This window comes from Cricetulus griseus, assembly GCF_003668045.3.
Source record: "Cricetulus griseus strain 17A/GY chromosome 1 unlocalized genomic scaffold, alternate assembly CriGri-PICRH-1.0 chr1_0, whole genome shotgun sequence".
Taxonomy (NCBI): domain Eukaryota; kingdom Metazoa; phylum Chordata; class Mammalia; order Rodentia; family Cricetidae; genus Cricetulus; species Cricetulus griseus.
The window spans coordinates 251,066,168-251,090,086 of NW_023276806.1; positions in this window are offsets into that span (position 1 = coordinate 251,066,168).

A 23,919-nucleotide genomic window follows, 5' to 3' on the forward strand; every position below is an offset into this window, starting at 1 on the left:
CTATGTATTTTATAAAAACTTATCTTATTGAGGACACCAGCCTTATGTACCCTTTCTTGCTGGTGATCACATGGCGACTACAGAGAAAAGAGAAGGAGGAAGAGAGTGATTTCCTGCTTGTCCCTGCTTATATTCTGAGTCTGTCTGCTATGTCACTTCCTGCCTGGATCACAAGACTTCTCTTTACTACATTTCTCAGAATCCTCCTTGACTCCTAGTCCCACCTAACTTGCTTCCCAATTGGCCAACAGTACTTTATTTATCAACAAATAAGACAAACATATATACAGAAGGACCTCCCCCATCACAACTAGACATGGAGGCTGAGCACATGTGTATGTCTGGAGACCTGTGGGTGTTATTCTGCTATGTTCTGTCCTTCTGTGTGGGTTTCAGGGATTGAACTCTGATCTTTGGACTTGGCAGCAAGCATCTTTGAGTTATCTTGCAGACCTCAGTAAGACAGAATAAAGGAGAAAAAAACAAAACACATTTTGAGGCTTCATACTATTACCAATAGTTTTTGCCTCTCTGAAACAAATACAAAATGAGAGACCTGAAAAGTCATCTCTCTAGTTGAACTGAGTCTACCTGCATCCGTGTTCCCATAGCCTGCCTAAATCAAAATGTATTGTTCAAGTAACAGCCAAGCAAGCTTGGCCAAGTGGTTTCAAGTCTATAATTGCAGCTATTGGAGGCTGAAGCAGAGAGGACAACTGAGCTTGGTGGAAGAGCACTGGCCTGGAATGAGTTGGGCCCAGTGTTGAATTCCCAGTGCTGAAGAGAAATATAGAGGTGGCTAGGGAGTCAAGTGGGATCTAAATCCAGTAATATACATTATCACTCACTAAAATCATATAGTTATGCCTCCAAACTTGGACATGGGTTTGGAAATGCTGTATTCCAGACTTTTGTGGTATAAAAGCCCACCTCCCCCCACAGCTCATTCCTCTGATACAGTGAATTCTTCATTCTGAATAGAAACTCTGGCAAATTGACTCACAGGCTGGCCTACCACACACCAGCAGTAAAAGCACTTTATACCTCCACTGTAGGAACATTGCCACTTGCCAGCCATGTTTCATTAATGTCAGCATGTCTCTTCTTCAACTGCTAGAGAATTACCTAAAGATTTGTGTTTCCCATGGCTTCACATACAGGGCAAACACTTGCTGAGGACATTGTAAAGGTATCCAGAACTAAGCAATAGAGCCAAATTTTAGGTCATTGATGACTACATCTTTTCTTTCTCATTTTCACATCCAAGTTTGCCATATAATAAAAATGGGACTTGCAGTTCACTTAGGCTGAGTTCAGACACAGACCTGAGAGCTGCCTGAAAACATGATGAACTCAGTTTTGCATTTCCCATCCCTAGAATATGCATGGAACACAATAGGCTTGCCATAAATATTTGAGAATGGAAAATTCTGTGTCTGGATACTTTCAGATAGCATAGCGGTGCACAGAGTGCAAGAGAGGTGCCTCTCAATCCTTGAGCCCTTAGATCTCATTTCCTCCCCAACACTGGGCACTCTACCTCCCTTCTTTCCCACACTCTCCCAACCCCACATCCCTAAAAGGTTCAATGCAAGAAGGCAGGACTGGACAACTCAAATGTCTCATTAAGAATGCCTAAAGAAATATGCCTAAAGATGAAATTATAGCTCTCAGACCAGCACTCAAAACCCTGGAATCAAAGGAAAGAAAAGAGGAGGAGGTGGGGCAAAATTATGCGATTTGACCATGGTTACTTATCCAGCAAATGTTTTTGAAAGCTACTAACTACTAATTGTGGTAAAGGTTTTTAAGCCGGGAAATGGCAAGTCTCTCTCTCTTTTCCTGATGCTCTGTAATTCATGTGCAGCTTGGGATGGCACTCTGTCTTAAATACAATAATATTTTTAGAGAAATTTGAACACTCTAAGTTAACAGGCATGCCAATTTGGAGCCAGAAGACATGCAACTCTAGAGATTTCAAATAATTTAATAAGGCGTTACCATTTTTCTAAGGTTCTGTGGATTTCTCTCTCCCCCACCCCAATCAGCCTAAAAAGCTCTACCATGTGGCCTAATTCAAGGTTTGCAGGCAGGAGAAATTACTGACTTCATTATGCCTGCCTGGTGCTCTCCAGTAAAAGCGTTGGGCACTAGGCATTCTCATTCTGGGAGGCTCTGCAGAAAGCTTTTGCACTGACAGATCTCCACTGCTCCTTATGAAAAGCAACAGAGAGAAGGAGGTTATGGTCTATTGTGTACCGAGCTCAGAGGTCTGTGTCCCCCAGCCCCCGACTCTTTGACTTAGAAAAGGCCCTCAGCAGGGCCTAGTCATGCCCGAGTCATAATGTCCCTTGGGCCACTGAATGCCATTCAAGGGCTGCTGAAGAAAGATTAATGTTGATTATTATTGCCATTATTGGTATTACTGTTACTGTTGTTATTATCCATTGCTTATGGAATAAGCATTCTGTGGCCTTTTGATACATTCCCCTGCTTTCCACGTGGTGTTCAGCACAGTTGGTTACTCGTCTACAAGGGAACAAAGAGTAAAAAGAAAGCAGGAGGCATTTCATGGACTTCTTTCTGGCTTGAGTAAATGTTTTACTTTGCTAGGAAGGTTAAGAAAACAGGATAGGAATAGTGTTGAGCCATGGAAGCTGGTGTCTTGGAGATAATAATCCTGATTCTTGGTGGCTTCATATAATGAAAAAATCATTTCTCACTGGTGTGTGGTTTAAGCTGGGGATGATAACTTAGCAGGGAATATCTTTCCAGTCACCAACCACTGCTCTCAAGAGCCTTCTGCTTTACCAAGTTCATCTTGAGATGACTCCATGTCAGTCAGCAAGTGGGACAAAGACCACCAAGGGAGTTGCCTAGGTTTGGTGAGGATGACAGGGAAATCCAAAATGATAGTGTGAGGGCCTTAAAGGCAAACATATATGTGTTGAGAAAGATGATGGAATGCTCCAGAAAGGGTCTCTCTCTCTCTCTCTCTCTCTCTCTCTCTCTCTCTCTCTCTCTCTCTCTCTCTCTCTCTGTGTGTGTGTGTGTGTGTGTGTGTGAGAGAGAGAGAGAGAGAGAGAGAGAGAGAGAGAGTGTTCAAGAATAAAAATTTTAAAATTGAAAGCAGCTAAAAAGTTATCTGATTCACTTTGCCCTAGGAAAAATTATTAAGAGCAGTTGTATATATTTCTATTAGCAATGTGAAAAAGAATTACTGATAATTATGAAGCAAGAACATGAACATGACACAATTAGTCACTTAAGGAAAATAAGCCTTAGACAAGAAAATAAAATTAGAGTGTGTCTTTGACCTTATACTGAAAAATATTTAGACATTAAATTGTAAACAGTAAACACTAATTTGATGTCTCGATGAAGGAAAAGGGGAGAGAGTAAGCCATCATTTGTTATAATATAAACTCAAAGTCATGTCTGACATAGAAAAATAAAGTAGTTGCTTTTTGAACTATGGAATTATGAAAATGTCTTACTCATATGGTATTGAATATGCTGTTGAAACTATGTAATTAAATGCAATGCAACTAAAAGTGAATGGGATAACCTCTGAGAGCAGTTGCATTGATAAGGATGGGACAGGGCTACTGGTTTTGTTGTTATCTGACAGTATAAAAAAAAGATCTCACTCTGTTTTAAATTGGTAATACAACAGTCTCTCAACACCTGCTTAGAAGCCATACTAGGTAATTCTTTTACATTCGTGGTGACAAGCAGTCTATCTGACCAACATTAGAAATGGTCTTTGGTGGCCAGTGAGATTGCCCAGTGGGCAAGGTGCTTGAAGACAAACTTAATGTCCTGAGTTTGATGATTTGGGAGCCCACATGATAGAGAAAGGGAAAAAAAACTCCTACACATTGATCTGGCCTCCACACATATCCTGGCTATGCAAGTGTGTGTGTGTGTGTGTGTGTGTGTGTGTGTGTGTGTGTGTGTGTGTGTGCGCGCACGCGCACACGTATGAAATGGTCCTTGGGTAAAACTGCCATAGTACAAAATGGTTAGTGTAAGCAGGGAGTTAATGTAAGGACTTAGGAAAAAATGCATCTTCTCCCCTGTGCTAACAGAGAGGGAGGGTAGCAAACAAAAGTCAGGATGGTATGTTTACTGTAATGAAGACCTCATTTGTGACCGTGTAGGAGAAGACTACAGTGCAGAGATAAGAGGTGGGAGCTGTCTGCTGTGGAGAAACATGCAAATAAAAAGGAAGACCGAAGACAATGTATTTTAAAACAAGTTGTCAGAAAGAGGAGAAAAGTTCTAGTGGGAAATGGAAGGGAATTTGAGGTCAAGTGACATAATTTTTGCTTGTTTGCTTGTATACCTTAAGTTAAGTTAAGAAAGGCTTTGTGTGTTTCTATGGTAAAAGCAAGGGTAAAAACACAGAATAGATGATTCTAGAGAGAAGATAACAGAAGGTGGTATTTGAGCAGACAGAAGGAGGTAAAATACAAGACTTTCGAGGATTGGTTGGTTTGCATGTTTCATCCATGGATGATGCTGGCCACTTGCACTCAGTTTCCAGCATTATCCACTTCACTTCCTGCTCTCAGTTTGTTGATCAAATTCAATGTCAGCACTGAATTTTCTCTCTGTGCAGTCGTTCCAACTATGAAGACTTGTGTTTCTGCCCTTCTACAGTAATCATCTTCCTTCTATTCTTCCTTTAAAAGGTTATTTTGTTTTATTAAAGCTAGATTTTTCTTTCATACAACATATTCATATGTTGTTGTTGCTGATGGTGACATAAGCCAAAACCCCTTCTTCCTTTGGAAAACCAATATTACAAATCCTAAAGTAATCCCGGATTCATATTGGGCTCAGTCCTCATTACTCATCATTTTACTTTACAGTTTGAGTTAGCCACCACCAACCAAAACTTAGAGAAGATAAATGAAAATTATAGAAAAGGCAAGTCATAAATTTTGGTTGTGAGCCTAGCCTTTAATGGCTGAGCCATCTCTCTAGCGCAATTCATAAATTTTAAAATGTTCACTGTTCTGTGCACCACAGTGAAAACTCATGTGCCCTGATGCATCCCATCTAGGAAGTGTAGTATCTATGTGTCCCAAGTATCCACACTGTGTATATTACCCTCTCGTTGGTCACATGGTACGGATTTCTGTTATACCACCAACTGTCAGTGTTACAATGTTGTGTCTAGGTTATCCACATTTCCCTTTCTGGTGGGGATAGCACAGTAGCAGGATGATGGTTGTTTGGATGTGCCAAGAAGAAGACATTTTCTTTGGAAAAAATGTGAAATCCTTCAGCCTCATAAAGAAAGAACAAAGCCAAAGGCTGAGGTTGGTAAAACCTATGAGAAACTGGAAATTTAATCTCTTATTGTGTCTAATTTTTTAAATTAAACTTTGTCACAGACATATATGTAGAGGAGAAAGGGAGCACATATCAAGTTTATCCTATTTACTGGGTTCTGGAATAAATCCTATGAAAGTTAGGAGGAGTTACAGTTTTTACAACTATCATGAAATTGTAAGAAGGCTTTTAATGATCAACTTATTTTAAAATCAAACAACACTAACCACACTATCAGGGACAGTTACTGAAATTGTAGCATGTTAGACTCATTTATTCTGAGATGTATTTAAAATTTTTTCACAAAGATAAAATGAAACATAGTCTTGGTTACTGGATATTAGCCTAAATAGGGTATAAAAATAAGAAATTCTGTCTAAACCAGGCAGTGGTGGCTCACACCTTTAATCCCAGCATTTGGGGGGCTGACATGAGCAGATCTTTGAGTTCAAGGTCAGTCTGGTCTACAAAGTGAGTTCCAGGACGGCCAAGGCTACATGGAGAAAGTGTGTCTGGAAAAATCACAAAAAGAAACAAAGGAAGGAAGGAAAGCAGGAAGGAAGGAAGGAAAAAAGGAAAGAAGGAAGGAAGAAAATCTAGAGTTCCAAGAAAGAAAACGATCCCCAAGAAATATCCAAAGGGATACCTGAAAATGTTTCAAAATAGTCACCTTATTAATAAACCCAAGATCATAGCCCCATACTGGAACTATAGTGGAGTTCGGGAAGCCATGAGGAATTTGTGAAGGGAGACCATGTAAGAAGAGATGTCACCACCCAGAGACTTCTGAGATTAGCAGGAGCCAGAAAAACTTCACTGTCATCTTTGAGAGAGAGCAGCTGTTGAAGCAGAATGATATATCACTCAAAAAATGTCTTTCAAAAATGAATGTAGAAAATCGGCATGGTGGTGCTTCACCTCTGCATTCATTCACCCCAAGTCCTGTAGACATTTAAACTGGCTCCTCCTGCATCACTTAAATGCAGTCAAGACAATCCCTGACAACAAAACCCAGAAGCCTATCTCCTGGGTGATTCTAGATTCTGCTGAGTTAGCAATAAACAAACAGTAATCACCACACTGGGTTGCTCAATGAAAGTCTGTCTCTAAAAACAGAGAGCTGCTTATGCAGTCCAGTGGTAGAATATTTTCCTAGCATGTCCAAAGGCCTGAGATGTTTCACAAAAAAAGTACAAAAACGTTTATTAGACCTGAATAGTTCTGTAATTAGAAAAATAAATTTGTAGACTAAAATATTTTCATAAAGTTGCTTCAGTACCAGTTTGTTTTCTATTGTGGCATAATTTTCATAGGATAAAATCCTACTTTTAAGAGTACATTCATCCCTGTCATGTGTCCACAGCAAGATGGAGCATGTAGAATAGTTCCTTAAGCCCAGGGCTCCCTATGAACTTTTCCAGTCTGCTCCCTCCTTCCCATACTGCTCAAGGAAACTCCCAGAAGTTTACCAACCCATATTTTGCCTTTCCCATACTGTGTTTCATTTACATTTATGGCTGTTTTCTGAGTTTTTAATATTCAGCATATTGGTTTAGAGATTCTTCCATTGTATTGTGGATTTGCATGGTCTGTTTCTTTTCTATGCAGAGTACCCTAGTTAGCTTTTAACTGCCATCTTGACACAACATAGAGTCACTTGTGGAATATTTGTTTAACTATGTAGAGAGATGTGTTGCATTTGTTTAACTATATAAAGATATGTTGCATTTGTTTAACTGTCTAAAGATGTGTTGCTGTTTTACCTTGCCTGCCTAAAGCAGCAGATTTGTCCAATAAGAAGCTGAATGACAAATAGCAAAGGAGGAGGTATAGGTAGAACTTCCTGGCAGGGAGTCTAAGTAGGAGGAGGAATTAGGCTCAGGGAAGAAAGAAAAAGGGGAAAAAGAAAAGGAGATGGCAGGGAGATATGGATGAGGGGAGGGGACAGACGCACAAAAGTAGGACATACAGCATGAAGGAAAGGTAAAAAGCCTCAAGACAAATGTAGACGAATAGAAACAGGTTAAATTAAGTTAAAAGAGCTGATGAGACAAGCCTAAGCTAAGGCTGAGCATTCATAATTAGTAATAAATCTCTGTATCTTTATTTGGGATCTGGTTGATGGTCCAAAGAAAATGCCAACTACAATCACTGAGAATGGAGACTCAGTTGAGGCATTGCTCAGATCTGATTGACCTGTGGGCAGGTCTGTAGGAGATTGCCTTTATTGTGAATTGATGTAGGAGGGCCCATCCCGATGTGGGCTACACCATCTCCAGTGCAGGTGTCCTTGGGCTTTACAGAAAAGCTAGCTAAGCATGAGCCAGTAAGTACCATTCTTCAACGGCTTCTGCTTCAAGCAGAAGCTTGAGTTTCTGCTGCAACTTCCCTCAGTAATGGACTATGACCCAGAAGTGAATGTCAAACGTACATTTTTCTTCCTTCAGTTGATTTTAGTCATCACGCTTTATCACAGCAACAGAAAGGACACTTGCACATGAGTGTTGTATTATAGGGAAAAACAATTTGTTTATCAGCACACAAAGAAGAAATCCTGAGCTATGAAAAGTAAACAGGATGATTTTGTTGTGTGTGAGACCTGAAACTCATTAAATATAAGACAGAAGGTGCATTCTATACTGTGGTTAAGCACAATGCATTGATATTCTGTGTTTATTTGCCTGGAGTTCTTTGCAATTACTGGGATCCCAACACCACTCAGTTCTAAGTGAATTTATAGTCTTTATAGGTCATCAGCAATTTAACAGGCCTCAGAAACCATTCTTTGCTAAGCAACCCAATTCAATAGTCAGGCTAATATACCTCAATGAGTATCAAGTTCTAGAATGATTATTGTCTCCAAGCAGAACTTGGTGTTCTAGAATGTGACTCACATACATGTGCCCCAAGGACAACTGACTCAGCAGCCTTTCAGAGTTCTTGTATGCATAGTCATTTAAAGACATGTAGCAGTCAGTATCTAAAGTTTTCATTTATATCAACTGAATGCTTCCCATGAATATAGGCACGAATAAAGCAGATTAAAATCTCTATCCTCACATACCTTGTTTTCTTAACTAGGAAGATAAAATAACAAGAAAAATTTGTATCTCTGCTAGTAACAAATTCTATAAATGGAAGGAAGATCTAGGTGCTGTTATTGAGGAGCATCCAACTTTGAAAGTGTTTTCAGGGAAAGCTTCACTGACAAAATCAAAATTGTGAAAAGATATGTGGGAGCTACAAACTTCAGAAAACAACACATGTCAAAGAAGATGTTCAAGAAGCTAGATTCCAGTCAGCTGAGCAAAAGGGACAGTGCAGCACATCTCCCTATGATTATGCTTCTGGAGCCTGGAAGCTGCAGTCTGTCCTCAACAACCTCCCTCCCACATGGTACCAGCCCAACATCAGTGGGAGACTTGGCATTAGGGATGGTGCTGCTGAGGGGTGTCAACCAAGGGGTGTGTAGGACAACCAGGGTGCTGGAGATGCTCTGTGTACCTGCTCGAGCCCCTGACAATAAACAACTACATAAAAGACCCATTTAAGTCACCCAAAGACAGAGCTGAGACTGAAGTGTTTAGTATCTACAGGGAGACATGTATACTCCAGTTACCAATCCTTGTCTTCATTTACGTTTTCCCAGAAGCAGTTTTGAAACAGGGGTCCATGTACTTATGAGTGAGCTGGTTCCAGAAAGTTCTAGGAAAGGAATGGAACAAAGAGATAAAAGATAAAATGTTCCTAGAGAGCTATGGGACAAGACTTCTCAGGGTTAACAGGAGCCAGATTCCACTGGTGGATGCTGGACACCAGAGTGAGATGTAGCTTTAAAGTTACCACCAAGGAACAAAGGAGTTGGGGGTTCCAATCTCCTGATTCCTGTCAGTCAGCGACTGACCCAGTGAATAGTTGAGTTAAAGGATGCTAAAGGTGACATTAATTCCTAATCACTTCTGATAGCTTTGAATTACCATGTGGGTGCTATGAATAGAACCCAGATCTGAAAGAGCAGTAAGTGCTCTTAACCAATAAACCATCTCTTCTGGCCCAATTTGTTAGATTTTAATCTCAAAGTAGTAATTCATTACAAATAAATGTAACTTTTATGCTTTAAAAGTTAGTTATAGCCAGGCAGTGGTGGCACACACCTTTAATCCTAGCATTCGGGAGGCAGATGCAGTTGGATATCTGTGAGTTCAAGACCAGCCTGGTCTACAAGAGCGAGTTCTAGGACAGCCTCAAAAGCCACAGAGAAACTCTGTCTCAACACCCCCCCAAGTTAGTTATAGTGAGGTGCAATATAACAATATTAATTTCACAGTTACTCATCCTGTTTGTGTTTTAAGGCATACAAGCAAAACTGACTCTCCAAAGTATTATACACTTTACAACAAAACTATAATATCTGGAACCAAGTGTGGTGGTGCTACCTGTAATACCAGCCCTTGGGTAGGGGAGGCAAGAAGATCAAAAAGTCAAGGTCAGTCTTAATGTATGATAAGTTCAAGGCTAGCCTGGGCTTATGAGAGCTTCTCTCAAAAGAAATAGTAAAGTATCTGATACATATAAAGTGGAATACTAGTAAATCTGGAAATGTCTGGGGCACATATTTGCTTTTTTTCAGGGATCAAGGGAATTATTCAAGAGGAGTTTTTTTTTTTTTTTTTTCAGAATGGAATATATTATCCTAACATTTAGGGCCCCGTCTTCTGTATACCACACCTATTCAATACTTTCTTAGCCTGGGCAAATTCTACATGAAAGGAGAGTCACTGAAGACTTTAGAGATTAATTAATCTAGTTTCCTCCATCCTGTTACATGAAAAAGAAGTCAACTACTTTGCCAGCACTTGGAGCTTTGAAAAACTTGCACTTGGCAAGGCATTCTGCCTGCTCTGAGAATCCACGCTTCCTTCAAAGCTTATTGGGACCCAAGTTCTTTGCTCTTCCACTCTCCTCTCCAGTCCCTTGTCCTCTGTTCCAGGAAGCGAATTGGTACCCAATTGATTCCCCTGTCCTTTTCCATCAAATTAAATTCACCAAGAAGAGAAACTGAAGGGCAGAAGAGGAAGCTGTGGTCCTTCACCTTGCAGGATGCCACACATTTTGCATTGCTTTTTTAGGTTCATAGTTTCTCTAGCACAGAATTCTCCACAGCTTTGGTGATATCCTTTGGTTCTACTAATGCTTTTTCTTCCTTAGCTCCAGAGATGACAAGATCCCTCTGACATTGCTGGCCCTTGAGTATTCCTACTAGTTTGCCAATTACCCTTAACCCCACCCATATCTCAGCGGAGTCTTTTCATTAAATGCTTCTTAGTCATAATGCTCAAATATGTTGTTTCCTTCATATAGGCTTTGACTGCAACTCTGCTGCTTCTGTAACCCAGAGGTAAAGTCTCAGCCTCTGGCCCAGTCTTCAAAAGGCAAGAAAGTCCAGTGGATGCACTTCTCTAATCCACTACACAATGCTCCCACTCTGGAAAATATAGAACAAACAATCCAGTTTTCATGTTCTTCTCTGAGAACTAGATGATCAATCTATGCATATGTATGTATGTGATTTCTAGAAGTTATGACTGAAGTCATGGCTATAGGTTATGAGTTTTAGCAGATCTACATGCCTCCTTATGGCCTTTATTCTTGCAAATTTCTCTTGTGTTTGGCAAAGAAGAATCCCATTCACCGATCCCCATTTTCTCTGTTGAACTCAGTGATGTGCCAGCCTCTCACCAAAGAGAAGACATGCTTTTCAGGTGCCACTGAGATCCCAAATGCGGGGATTGTCGACCACAAATTAGTATTTACTGCCCATAATCAGTTCGGCTTCGTATAATAATTTAGCACACATATGGTAGTTATGAATAAGCATTGATAACATTTCCCTAATCCTTTCCACATGGGCCAAAAGGGAAAGATTTTTAAAACTTGAGTGAGCCAATCAAGATAAATATTAATAGTTTCAAACATAGGTTCAAGACTAGAACCAATAAGAATTTGGATCTGGGAATTAGCTTTGTTGCAGAGTTCAACAGACATAATTATTGGTATCATTGCCAGAAATGCTATATGATTGTACTGTTGCCAAGAATCCAAAGGTTTCTTGGTGAGAAGCAAAATTCATATAAAGGCATGATGTCTGGTAAAAAAGATCTTCCATCCTAAAAAATCACAACTCAGATAAGAAAAGAAAAAAATATGTTTTTCTGTTTGTTTTCTCTTTTCCTGCCTTATCATGAAGAACAAGGCACTGAGCAAGGGACTAGCAACTTCTCTGTCCACACATAAACCCCACATGTCTACAGCTCCTTTGTGTCTAGTAAGGCTTGCCCACTATGAGCATGATATACCAGACTTGATGAAAATAGATAATACCATTCTCAGAAACATTTTTAAACTGGTAACTTAACAATCTTAAAAGAGAGTTTCATCAGAGAGATGTTGCCATAGCAATCATTGTTAACAACCAGAACATTCCTCTAGTCTTTTGGTCAAATGATGTCCAAAGGGGAGCAAGAATAAAACAGCTCTGTTTTTCTTCTTCCAGCATTCAGACTTCCTTCCTGAATGATTTCACATTCAGAGTCTTTTTTTTAAAAACTTGTTTTGTTGTGTGCAATGCTATGGCTCTGTAGGTTCAATATAAGTGTAAGTAAACACCTTACCACAGAACCACAACCCCAGCCCAAATTCAGAACTCATTTTTAACTACACATTTCATAAATAAGAAACTCTACATACAAGACAGACTTAGTTGCCATAGAGTTAAATGCCCTGAGATTTAGGTTCTATGTGGAAAAGTGTTAATTTTAGTAAGAACTATAAGCACAGGAACTACAGAACAACAATCACTATGTAATATGGTGCTGGTGTTTGAAGGCACATGGCTACCTGCAGTATTGTGCTACACCCCACACTGGTGAGAACTGAGTGAGATGGCTAGTACTGTCTAGTGAGCCACAGGATTGACCCAGAATATGGCTGGCAAAAAAACCAAACCAAAACAAAACAAAACAAAAGAACAAAAAAACCCCACAGCTTTTCCATTTTTTTATTTTAAAAATAAGCCATGGGTACAGGAGACTGCTTCCTGAACATTACACCAGTAGCACAGACACTAAGGTCAACAATTGATAAATGGGACCTCCTGAAACTGAGAAGCTTCTGTAAGGCAAAGGACACAGTCAGCAAGACAAAACGGCAGCCCACAGACTGGGAAAAGATATTCACCAACCCCACATCTGACAGAGAGCTGATCTCCAAAATATACAAAGAATTCAAGAAGCTAGTCTCCAAAACACCAAACAACCCAATTAAAAAGTGGGGTACAGAATTAAATAGACAATTCTCAACAGAGGAATCTAAAATGGCTGAAAGACACATAAAAGTGTTCAACATCCTTAGCCATCAGGGAAATGCAAATCAAAACAACTCTGAGATACCATCTTACTCATGTCAGAATGGCCAAAATCAAAAACACCAATGACAGTTCATGATGGAGAGGATGTGGAGAAAGGGGAACACTTCCCCACTGCTGGTGGGAGTGCCAACTTGTATAGCCACTTTGGAAATCAATATGGCGACTCCTCAAAAAAATGGGAATCAGTCTACCACAAGATCCAGCAATTCCACTCTTAGGCATAAACCCAAAAGAAGCACATGCATACAACAAGGACATATGTTCAACTGTTCAACGATGTTCACAGCAGCACTATTTGTAATAGCCAGAAACTGGAAGCAGCCTAGATGCCCCTCAACTGAAGAATGGATAGAGAAAATGTGGTACATTTACACAATGGAGTATGACTCAGTGGAAAAAAGCAATGGATTCTTGAAATTTGCAGGAAAATGGATGGATTTAAAAGAAACTATTCTGAATGAGGTAACCCAATCGCAAAAAGACAAACATGGTATGTACTCACTCATATGCGGATTTTAGACATAAAGTAAGGATTACCTTACAATCCACACTGCCAAAGAAGCTAATAAACATGGAGGTCCCTAAGAGAGACATACATGGTCCTCTGGAGAAGGGGAGAGGTTCAAGATCTGCTGAGCAAATCGGGAGCATGGGAAGAGGGGGGAGGGAGCTAGGATAATGAGAAGGGGAAAGGAAGAGGGATGCTGAGGACATGAGGGAGCAGAAAATATGAGTCAGGGGAAGAATACATGATAACAAGAATGGAGATATCATAATAGAGGGAGACATTTTTGGTTTACAGAGAAATCAGGCACTAGGGAAATGTCTGGAGATCTACAAAGATGACACCAGCTAACTATCTCAGCAATGGAGGAGAGGCTACCTTAAATGCCCTCCCCTGATTATGAGATTGATGACTGACTTATATGCCTTCATGCAGCAGCTGGTGGAAGTAGAAGCAGACACCCATAACTAATCACCGATCTGAACTGGAACCCAGATGCAGAGAAGGACCAGTGAAGAGCACAGGGGTCCAGACCACACTGGTAAAACCCACAGAAACAGCTGTCCTGAACATCCAGGAACTCTTGCTCCCCAGTCTGATAGCTGGAATACCAGCATGGGACTGATCCAGAACCAAGGAACATGGGTTTCTGTGAGGAAACCTCAGAAATCTATGGGACCTCCTGTAGAAGCCCAGTATTTATCCCTAGCATAGGTGTGGACTTTGGGAGCCCAGTCCATATAGAGGAATACTCCCTGATCCAAGACACACGGAGGTGGGCCTGGGCCCTACCCCAAAGGAAACGAAAGACTCTGATGACACCCTATGGAAGGCCTCACCATTGAGGGGGAGCAGAAAAGATACGTGACAGATAAGGTTTTAGTTGGTGGGGGCAGGTAGGGGAGGACGGGAGGGAGAAGGGAAATGGGATTGTCATGTAAAACAATCCTGTTTCTAATTCAAATAAAAAAAAGTTGGAAAAAAAATAAGCCATGGGAAGGAATGTTGTATCCCATGAACAATTAACATCTCGGAGCAGACTCTGGGTTTGGTTGTAGGAGCCAAGAGCAGGGCCTTTTCCCGGTCTTGTTCTCTTCTACCGTGGGCTTCAGCATGGTGAGGGTTGGGCCAGATGATCTCTAAGATTGTTTCCTGTGTCAGAATCAAGTGTTTATACCCACCATGCTCCCATTTCACATACATGCAACACACAAAAGAGATCAAATAACAGTTATCTTTTTCCTTTGTTTCATACCTTATGTTGTAATGAGGAAAAAAAATCACACATGAATCACTGCAAAATATGGTACTAGTCATGGATCTTATCAAAATCGACCACTCATCTATTCCCAGAAGTTTTGCTGGCCATGGGAAATGTGATTTCTTTTTCTCCCCCCACCCAGGCTGAAAAAACATGATTGCATCTTTTTTACAGAAAAAAAAAAAAGCCCCAAACAAAAGAAACCGTCACTTTGTTTCCTAAGTGTTTATTTTATTTTGTTTTGTAGAATATTTTCTACATTTTTGGTGCTTATTTACTAGAAAGGAAATTGTCAGGACTGGAGAGATAGGTCAGAGGCCAAGACATATTTGACCTTTCCCAGCTTCCAAGTTCAGTTTCAAGAACCCACTTCAGGGACTCCAGTCATCAGAACTTTTCTGACAGTTCCAGGCCATATGTACTCATAAGTACACACACACACACACACACACACACACACACACACACACACACACACACACACTCATGTTAAAAAATCTTTTTACCATTGTCCAAATCCATTTTGAAGTCTTTCTTTTCAAAAAACTAATAGTCGTGATATGATTTCCTGGCATTGGCTTACTAATGTTAAATAATACTTTTTTCAGTCTTTTCCAGCATATTATTTATTTACTTAAAGCCAAAACATTGAATTTTGACTCAAGAACATGAATATTTGTGCCTATCTTTGCCACTTACAGTTAGGTATGCCTAAATTTGCTGTTTAATCCCATTTGGTTTTAGTTTTTATCAGTATAGTGAAGAAACTGTTAAGACACATCAAATTTAATTTTCAGCACTTTTGTGAAAAGAAAATAAAGTAATTGTGCAAAATGATTTGTGGGGCAGGAGAGATGGCTCAGCCTTGCTGCTCCTTCAGAGGACACAGGTTCAGTTCCCTGCACCTATTTTGGGAAGCTCATACTACCAGCAACTCCAGCTCCGTGGGTCCATTGGTCTCCTCTGTTCTCAATGAACACATGCACACACATGTCAGACACACACACACACACACACACACACACACACACACACGTACACATAAAATAGAATAAATGTAAATATTAAATTCTATTTGAAAATGTAGCTTTGCTACAACTAATATATATCCTAATTATTATTTTTTCTGCTTATTTTTTCCAAATGACTTTATGAAGTGTTAGAGTTCTATATATATTCAAGTTGCTGTTCATTTTGTATTTTTCATGCAATTTGACTGTGGCTCTCCACTTCTATAATTTTTTGTAGAATCTTATTCTAAGTTAACATGTATTCATTGCATGTATAAATGGAACTCATGCTAATGTTTCAATGACTGCCCACAGTGAGCACTGACAAAGTTTAGAATGTCTGTATCTCTTCATTCCCACCCATCTCAAACTCTGCTAACCGTGATCTCATACGAACATTACATTTTGTTCATTTTTTCAGATTCACTTTTGAGAGCTACATATGACATTTGTCTTTCAGTGTCTATTGCATTTCAATTAATAAAATATTTTCCAGTTATATCCATCTTTTTCTCTTGAAACAGGATTTCTTTCTTCTTCATGACTGAATAATTTTGCACCCATACACAACATTCTCTTCACCCATTTACCCACTGATAGACAACTAGGTTCATGCCATACATTGGCTATTGTGAGTAGTTAACAATGGTATGCATCTGTACCTCCTAGGCTGGCTAACTCTACTCCTTTGGACATTTGCCTGGAAGTTGGTATGGGATCACATACTAATTTTACTTTTAGTGTTTTAAAGCACCTCTACTGGTTTCCATATTGGTTGTACTAATGCATGTTCCCACCCAATAGTATGTAAGAGCTCTTTCATCTCCACACCTCACCATCGTTTGCTTTTTATAATAGCATCCTCATTAGGCTATGTCTCTCTTTTAAATATTTTTAATTATATTTGTTGACCATTTGCACTTTTTCCAGAAGCATAGATTTAGATCATTTGCCCAGTCTAATTGGATTACTTGATTCTGCTAATATTTTAGTTACATTGTGTACTTTGGACATTGATGTTTTGTCAGATGAGTACTGGACAGATGCTTTCTCCTCTCTCTAAGTTGTCTTTTTACTCTGTGTGCATTTCCTTTGCTGTGCAGATGCTTTTTAGTGAAATGGAATTCCATTTGTTTAGTTTTGTTTGTGTTTCTTATATTTACAGGTTCATATCCAAATAATCATTGAAGTGTTTCCCCTCTGTTTTCTTCCAATATAATTCAGGTCTTATATTTAGGGCAGTGTTTTGTGTTGCCTTAATCTTTGTACAAGATGAGAGAAAGGTATCAACTTCCAGTTTTCCTCATCTGGATAGTCACTTCTCCCAGCAGCATTTGTTGAAGAAGTTGTCCTTTCTCTAACACATGATTTCTTTTGTTAACTTTGGGCCTGCATTTATTTCTGGGGTCTTTATCTGTTCCTTTGGCCTATGTCATTTTTGTTCTACTCCCAAGCTGCTTTGGGACTTAAAGGCAGATACCATGTGCTTGGAGCTGTGTTCTTCTTCAAAATTGCTGTGGCTGTTCACAGGCCTCTGTGCTGTATACAGTTCTCCATCTTTGTTTCCCTGTCTATGAAGAACACCATAGGTTTTGTGATGGGCATTGATTGGAATTTATAGATCAATCAGATTGCCCAATATGGACATTTTGACAACATTCCAGGCAACATGAGGTGTTTGTGTGTGTGTATGTGTGTGTGTGTGTGTGTGTCTGTTCAATTTCAATGTATTTCATTCGTATTTTATAATTTTCATTATAGAAGTCTTTCTATACCCTGATTTAATTTACTCTTCAGGGTGCATTTCCTTTCCTTTTCCTTTTCTGTGGTATAGAACAGATATTTAACATGGTATGTAAAGCAGGAGCTCACCCCTCAGACAAAGTTGCTAAGCTCCCCTGCTTGCACTCAGCCTAGCTCCATGTCAGTGGCTGTAGTTTGCTTCAATGCCAATGGAAACCATCCCTAATTGATGAAGTTTCTCAGTTGGAAGCATGATTGTGGAAGCCTCAAATTAAAGTTTAAATATATCTTTGAACCGAATTCTGGCCAAAACTTAAATCTTTTTCCACTCAACAAAAATGACTGTTGTAGAGTGTCCCTGGCCCTCCTCAATGGAGGAAGCTTCAGGTCACTGAGTTCCAGGCCAGGAAGAAGAGCTATGATTAGTTCAGGCAGGCCTTTGAAGAGAGAAACAGTTTCCAGAGAGGTGGACATCACCCTAAGGTGTCAGTTCTTGCCGTAGAAATGCATGGCAAGAACACCTCTTTCAGATTTCTCAAAGACAGTGTTGTAGCAAGCTGACATTTTAATAAAGTTCCCTGAATTTAAGCAGTCCGGGGAATTACTGCCTTTGAATTACTGGCAATAGTGAGCAGGGTTAAGTACAGTTTCAGAATGAAAATTGGTTTTATTTTGTCAGGAAGTGAGTGAGCAGAGAGGTGCAAAGAGGGGGGCAGGAGAGAGAGAGAGAGAGAGAGAGAGAGAGAGAGAGAGAGAGAGAGAGAGAGAGAGAGAGAGAGAAAGCGCAACAAGGCTAATATTGAAATGTGTGACATAAAGTTAGACACAACGGAGCAGGTGAGGCTTTTCAGTGTGGCCACCTATAACAGAACAGAGCAAGAGACAAAAAGTAGGAGAGTGAACAGCAAACGTGAAGTGAAATTATTTACTCACTTTTCCACTGGAAGCCCAAATAAGAATTGATTTTTCCCTCCTGCCCCTGTTAACAGCATTATTTAAACATTTGATTAAAACTCCAAAATTCACCTTTTCTCCTTCAGGCAGGAAATTTTACTGCAGTTCCATTTTAAAGAATAGGAGCGTCTCTGAACTGCTTTGCTGGCACAACTGAGCCTTTCCCCTCCGACAGGCTATTTCAACACAGCTCTTCTAGCCTTTGCTTTTTATCAAATATGTTCTCTCTGCAGGTGCTCACATGTCCCTTACACACTGTAGAAGTCTTAGGAAGAAGTATTTGAGTTAATTTCACACTTTAGGATTCAGATACTCTGTCCCATAGTTATCTGACATCATCCTCTGGAGTGCTAAAAGCAAAACCTTGCCTTCTAAATGCTTAACATAGTGGCATTATCCAAGCTTCTGGATTAGTTTTACTTTTATTTACTTACTTAGTGTGCATGAGAGTGGGGGCACATGCTTATGTGACAACTTGCAGCAGGAGTGTCTCTTCTTCAACTGTGTAGGTCCTGGGGTCACATGTAGCTTGTCAAGCTGGGCAGCAAACACCCTTAACTTCTGAGCCATCTTGCCAGCCCTGGATTTTGTTTCTAACTAACATCAGATTTCCTAACTGCCAACAAATGAACTATGATGTAGAGAGTCAGTTGTGGAATTTGTGAGATATCATAATCACAGTTCAGAAAATATATCGGACCAAATGCTGGTTCTCTTTAACCTCAACCCACCCATCAGGAAACCAGAGAACAAAATAAATTTTTCTGGGTTGGAAAAAAAAAAAAAACCCTGAAGATCAAAGTTACAATCACACAAAATAAGTTTGAATAAGGGCTTAAATGGTAAATAAAACTTTTAAGAAGCCCTTAAAAGTGGCACACTTCCTAGCTCTGGGAACCTTCTGGATCCTTCACCTAAGCCCTGCTCTCAAGAACACAGAGCTGCCATCTGCTATTTCTGTGTGTTTAAGTGATTTTATTTATTTAATGTATTGTTCCAGTCACTCAACGAAGTATTTATTTACAGTTACTGTGTCAGGCACTTGGGGACATATCAGTAAACAAAACAAAAACCTTTGCCCCATGAAGGTTTTAGTGGTGGAAGAAGACAGACATTGAAAATAGCTACAATCAACAACATATGTGCATAAAAAGTGGCAAATGCGACGGGCGTTGGTGGCACACGCCTTTAATCCCAGCACTCAGGAGGCAGAGGCAGATGGATCTCTGTGAGTTCAAGGCCAGCCTGGTCTCCAAAGCAAGTGCCAGGATAGGATCCAAAGCTACACAGAGAAACCGTCTCTCAGAAAAAAAAAAAAAGTCACAAATGCTATAGAAGAAAAGAGTGGAAGGTTTGAGGGTCTGACAGGACATGTTGGGTATGAGGAGAAGGCAGAGCATGTTACAGCGTTAACTGTGATGAACTATTGTGAAGGTTGGATTTGAGCAAAAGCTTGAAGAGCATCCGTGAGTCATTCAAGTGGCAACAGGAGGAAAAATGTTAAAATGTTGACAGGCAATGGCAGCAAAGTAGCTGTCCCCCAAACAGGAAACCAGTGTGGGAGAGAAGTTGGGATCAAGAAACTGGAAGAGAGGAAGCTAGGAGACTGGGAGGATTGGATTTTAGCCCTTGTGTGGATTTTGGCTTTTTACATAGAACGAAATGAGAGACTTTATAAAGTGCAAAACAAGGCAATTGCGCAATTTGAGTTTTTCTGAAAAATTCTGTGCTTGCTGTGTTGAGATTTTTCATGTACAGGATAGAAATAAGACAGCCCAGAGTGGAGAGAAAGGGGAAAGCAGGTGACAACTGGGGGACAGCATGAGGCTGTGAGAGGATGCATCTTTATTCAAAGAAAAGTCCACAAGATGTCCTGATGAACTGAATGTTGAGTAACATAGGGGAGGATTCAGAAGAGACCTTGAAATTTAGGGTGGCAAGTGGGGCATAGAGTATCCATTGTTAAGGTGGAACTATTACAGGCTGAGCAAGTTTCAGGACAGAGTTCAGGAATTCCATTTAGGAATGATGAGTTTCCTTTTCTACTAGTCTTTCAATAGAGAGGGCAGTGAGCAGCTGGACCTATGACCTTAGATTTCCAAGGAGACATCTGAGTTGAGTGTTTCAGTTTAGAAACCATCCATGTTTGAGTTTACACACAATTAACAGGACCAGTGAGGTGAGCTGGAGAGGACAGAGGACTCAGGCAGGACCAGTGAGGTGAGAGAAAGGTCAAGAAAGCATAGTAGCGTCACCTCAGAGGGGGCATGTTAGAGGAGGTGGTGAATAGTGACTACACTCTACCAACTACCTGTCAGGACATAGACACAACTAGGGAATATGAAGATAATGGCTGGTGGCAGGAGTTTGGATGGAGTGGTAATGGTGGTAGAGGAAGCTTTGTTGGGTTGAACTTAACAGGACCAGACATTTTAAGAAAATGAGAGCAGGTATTTTCCCCAAGAACGTTTGCTGCAAATAGTGAAAAAGCAATGGAATAGTAACTGCTACAGAAAGTGGAATGAAATGAAGTCTTATTTAGTTCTTTGTTTTGTTTTGTGGTAGACTCTTCCTGTGTAGCCCAGGATGGCCTCAAACTCATGAGAACCAGCCCCATCCCCTTCACACCAGGTGCTAAGATTAAAGATATACGCCACTACATTCAGATAAATGAAAACAGATTTGAAGCAAGAAACCTTTGTGTATACCATTTAGTAAAACAACAACTGTTTCATGAAAAAAAATGGCATCAAAACACCAACTCTTTCTACCAGGATGATGTTCTGAGTTGTCAGAACAGAATCTGCATTATCAGGGGATCTCATGCAAAAATAATCAACACATACACAGCTAATGTCCTATGTGATAGAATATAAAAAGAGAAATTATTATACACCATTCAGGGGTGGACTGTGTGTGTCAAAACTGTAACAAAAAGCTTGCTATGTGGCAACTTGTCTTATCTATATTCAATATGATGACCCCATTCTCACACTTAGCAATCTATGCCTCTCACAAATCTGTCTGTGTCTGTGCTTCCCAACACACAAGTACCTGTGGTCCATGTGAAGGGTCTTTCCCTGGTTTGTAATCTCCCTCTGTTCCACACACCCATAATATTTCATGAAGAATCACCATTTTCCCCTTGAGCCATTTTGGAACTATATTTGTATCAAAGGGACACTGGGACTTCCTAAAATGGCCCATTCTCTTCTTAATACAACAAAACACTGTTCAACAAAACAAAATCACAGAAGTGTTTATATCTCAGCACAATACATTCCACGCCCTTCAGATCTACTTAATTCATACTACAGTGAAACTGTGGCTGGGGGCATGGGTAGGGAGTGGAGGTCAAAAGACTAGAAGGAGGAAAAAGTATGATTAAGTCAAGAGTTCACTCTGCTGATCCTTCTGAATTAGAGAGCCTAAGTAATTCTGTTGCAATTAGCACATTGGTGGATGCTTACATTGTATCCATCTTCTGGCATTAATACAATCTTCCTTTGGAAACTATCACTTCACTATTGTCCTTGAGTGTGGTGGAATATGGAACTTGTTTCTATAAGGAAAGCAATGTCAGCTGTGAAGAGCAAGTCTTCCTGCAGAAAGTAAGGTAAAAGTGTTGGGGGGGTATGGGGGGGTGTTCTTTGCTATAGGGATTTTCAAGACATTGTTAGCGTCAAGGGGAGTGTATGCCACAAGATCAGTACCTGTGTTTTAACCACTGTTTAATATTTTCTGTATAACCATTAGATTTCTCTGTTCCTTGTCTGTTGTACCTTGATTTGTATATCTGAAAAAATCAATTCCCTGGCCTTCTTTTTTCCTTTTGCTTAAGTTGAGGGCATCTATTTATGCATTTGCAAATAGAGTGCTTACTCCCAAAATCTAGTTGGTGCTCCAGACTTCTTAAGCGATATGATGGAGCAAGCTTGTGACCCTAACTCTCAGAAGCTGAAGCAGAAGCATACCAATTTCAAGGCCAGCCTGAGAGGTAGTTCAGTAAAGCAGTTTTGGCATGACTGAGCAAGCAAGAGGATTGGAGTTCAGATCTCTAGAATCTATATAAATTCTGGGTGGTGGGCATAGTGGCCCACCAATAGTTTCAGCCTCAAGAGTCTCAAGGCAAGCCTGTTAGTGAGACTAACCATGTCAGTAAGCTCTGGGTTTGATTCAGAAGCTCTGCCTCAAAGATCAAGATAAAGAACAATCAAGAAGACTCTAAATGTCAGTTTGAAGCCTCTATACACATGTACACATGTGCAAATGCAACTATATATCCATGTGAACCTATGCACTATGTGTGTGTACATTTGCATATACAGCTACACATAGATACACATGAAAAGAAGAAAAGAAGAGAAGAAGGGATTGAACAGAGAGAAGGCAGAAATGAGAAAGGAAGGAAAACAAAGAAATGAAGTCCCCATGCTCTGTATTGACTCCAGCTTCTCATCTGCCCTCACACACTGACTGAGGCAATCTGTCACTATTAGGTGCAATTGCAACTGTCTTCCTCCTGTTCCCCAAGTTCTTAGTTGTATGCCAACAGACTGATATTAAATATACTGTTTCTTTATTTTCTCCTTAACACAGTGACAACAATAAGATAAATAACACCAAAATGTCTACTGTAAACACTGACAGTTTCTTTAAGTCTTTTGTATAGTCTAGACTGTCATTGTGGTGAGGGGGAGATGCTTTGTCTATTAAAAATTCTTTTTAATATCTACAATGGGAATTAGCTGTCTGGATGTCACTTTCCAAGTCTTTGCTCTTGGCTATGGAAGCTTCATGTGAGAGCCTTTCCTTTGAATTCTCTGCTGCCTTTTATGGAATGCTCAATGTAAACAGATGCCTCATATAAATTTCATTTTTATAGGTAGCTAATATACTAATATCCTACAGGGACAATTTAAGCTCCCAGGTGTCCAGGTTTTAACTAGGCTACAAAGAAAATTTAGCCAAGGACAACAGGACAAACCACCTAAGCTAGAAATGGCATGGCTCTTCCAGAGGGTTTCAGCAAACTTCAGAACAATGTCATATAAAAAGCAATCTGGCAAGGGAAGAGACTCCATTAACTGGGGGTGGGGATCAGATTTATAGGTTTTCTGGGGCTGTTTGGGAGTATGAAGTCCTTATATGTATTATTTATACACAGTTTCTCATCCAGACTTAGAGCAGTAAATGTCTCACAGTGAGACAGAGTCAGCATCAGCACGGAGGAGGATCAAGAGGGTACATCACATTACATGTGGCAAAGCTCCTGGTTCAATGATGTTTAAACCCTTAGAGGAGAAGCTTCCATACACACTTGTCTTAGACACTAGTGGGAAGCAGATCCCCGATGCTTACCTAAATATGAACACAGTCTTTTTTAGTGACTCAAGTTTTCGAGTCCTTCTTGCCCTAGTATAAAAGATCCCTGTACAGTTGTCTCTGCAGAAGCAGAAAGAGACTGGCACAATAAACCTATGAACTAAAGGGTGAAAAAGCTTTACAAAAGGAATAATACCTTTGAAGACTAGATATTCTAGGAACAAATTGTTATCTTAGAAATCACTAATGTGTACAGAAGGTAAATCCATGGAAACAAGATGCTGGACTGAGGGCAAATACATTATCTTGGAGTCAGTATCTCATAAAGCTTCATTCAGGATCTGTCTAGAGC